Here is a 2641-nt window from a genome sequence, read left to right on the forward strand (position 1 = left end):
CACGCACCGCAGCCAGCCAGTCCCTGCACGCACGCACGACACTCGTCCTGCCCATCCTTGCTGCGCTGCTCGCTGCTATCTTCCTATATATACAGTATATACGGAGATTTCGCAGGTACTCCTGCCCAGTCGCTTGAAATAACCACTCGTCAGTACACCATATCCCCATCGGCAGAAACACTAAATACGTGTACTTTGCGAAACTGTCGGTGATAGAATGCAATGATACGAGGCGCTCACTATCGAAAAGCACCAGTCTGTGGCAGATAAAAGTTCAGAAGCGGACTACTGCACGTTCTCTATGCCGTCACTAACCAGTTTTGCCCACAGCGCACTAGTTATTACGTAAAACTACAGTTTTTCTTCATATATGATTGATACAGTTATCTAGGATAAAATACGGGCAGCGAAAAGTTGTATAAAACTTGTGCAGAGATCACACTATAATTCTTAGTCAAAGCACGTGAAAAGGGGAGAGTAATTTCTCTAAGACGTGAGACGGGTGGCAGCTAATGCCCCATGGTATCTGTATATTGCGTAAGCAGTAAAGAAAACGGAGGAGACACTGTCTCGGTGGTAAAGTGCAGGACTACCAATCCAAACGTCTCGTGTTCGATCCCTAGTCACTCCTAGAATCACATCACTTCTTTTACGCCTAGCAATAATATGTCTAAGTGAATAACGCTTAGCTGGAAACCTGAACTCTCAGTCTGCCTTTAGCTGACTAGATAATTCAAATCACTTCGTTGCTAATTGATTCGAGGTTGATTGGGCGATTTAAGAGGAGGTAGGAATGAGACCTTACCATTGCACTATATGATGAAAAGTATCCAGACACCTATTAGTGAACGTTAATACGGAATGCGCCCACCCCTCGCCTTTAAGACGGTTAGACCGTGCTGGGGATACTTTCAGTGGGGTATCTGAATGACTGTGCGGGATTGGCAGTTCATTCTATCACAAGAGTCGAAACCAGAGAATGTGCTGATATCGGATTCTGGGGTCTGGTGGGACATCGTCGTTCTAACTCAACTCGAAGGTGTTCCATTGGGTTCACGTTGGGACTCTGGACAGGCTACTCCATTTCTGAAATGTTATTGCCCACAAACCATTCCCTTACCGCTTCTGCTCTATGATCGGATGTATTTTCATGCTGACTCAGTCAGTCATTACCTCTGAGCTATTCCTCTATGTACACAGAACACAATGCTGTTAAATAAGTTCATATCTTCCTCATTTCGCATATTTTAAGCGAAATAAGGGGACCACGAACAACATCCCCACACCCTAGCACCACCTTCTCTCTATTCCACTGTTATCACAATACATGATGACAGCTGACATCTTCCAGTAATTCACCAAACCCTTCCATCGGACTACTACAGTGTATAGCGTGAATCATCGCCCCAAATCACTTGTTTTCGGTCATCCACTGTCCAGTTGTGGCGCTCTTTACTCCATCTCGAGCGTCCCTTAGCAATGACTAAAGTAAGATGTGGCTTTTGAGGATCTACTCGACCACTGTACCTTGGAGCTCAGGGTGGTCCCTGTGCATCAGTACATGAGGTCTGCCTCGTCTTGGCTGTTCCTTCACGTTTACACTTCACACAGTCGACTTCAGCAACTTTAGAATGGATAAAATATTTCTGATGGATTTGTTAGTCAGGTGAGACCCGTTGACTATTCCGCGTTCAAAGTCACTGAGCTCGCCTTGCGAGATGTTGGCTGAGATTGTTGGCATATCCCTACAGTGCTGTAAGTCCTGTCGCTGGTGACATACAAGAAAGGGAAGTTCTCCATAAGGTCATGAAAATCAAGAAAACAGTGTCACACATCAGAAACGTCTTATAAAAAGCTAAATCCCTCCAGAACAGGCCATGAAGGCCCAACGGAACCTACCGGCCGCCGTGTCATCCTCAGACCACAGGCGTCACTGCATGCGGATATGAAGGGGCATGTGGTCAGCACATCGCTCTCCCGGCCGTATGTCAGTTTACGAGACCGGAGCCTCTTCTTCTCAGTCACGTAGTTCCTCAATTTGTCTCACAAGGGCTGAGTGTACCCCGCTTGCCAACAACGCTCGGCAGACCGGATGGTCACCTATCCAAGTGCTAGCCCAGCCCGACAGCGCTTAACTTCGGTGATCTGACGGGTACCGGTATTACCACTGCGGCAAGGTAGTTGGCAGGAACGTCTTGTAGAAGGAAAAATACTTGGGATGGCCCAATTTAGAATGAGAGAAAGAGCACGACACAAAACAAGAATGTATTAATGAAATGGCCAATCTAACTATGAAAGAAACTAGCAGTCACTATTACAGTTTTAGCAAGTGGACAAGAAGTTGTAATTGTGTAATGTAGCCTTGGCCCAAGATTTTCGTTGAAAAAATGTCCCTTTGGAAATTAGGTTTTGCAATTAATGCAACCGCCCGAAATCTGTCCTCCGATGATGTTCCAAGTGTAATGTCTCGCTTCTTTTGCATATTTTCATGATCTTGTCGAATACGACATTGTTCGCGAGTTTGAAGAAATTTTTCTAAAACTCACTGCATGACTCAGTTTTGTGCGTTAATTTTAATATATGGCCTCATCCAGGGAGCTTACCTAAACGACAAGATTCGATGAATCTTCTTTAATACCAG

The 2641-nt window shown here is 45.4% G+C and overlaps 1 pseudogene; it reads right to left on the bottom strand.

Annotated features, from left to right (window-relative positions):
- Positions 1–2068: 2068 nt before the first annotated feature.
- LOC124723436 lies at positions 2069–2186 on the bottom strand (annotated as a pseudogene).
- Between the last annotated feature and the right edge of the window lie 455 nt (positions 2187–2641).

This window comes from Schistocerca piceifrons, chromosome X (assembly GCF_021461385.2).
Source record: "Schistocerca piceifrons isolate TAMUIC-IGC-003096 chromosome X, iqSchPice1.1, whole genome shotgun sequence".
Lineage (NCBI taxonomy): Eukaryota > Metazoa > Arthropoda > Insecta > Orthoptera > Acrididae > Schistocerca > Schistocerca piceifrons.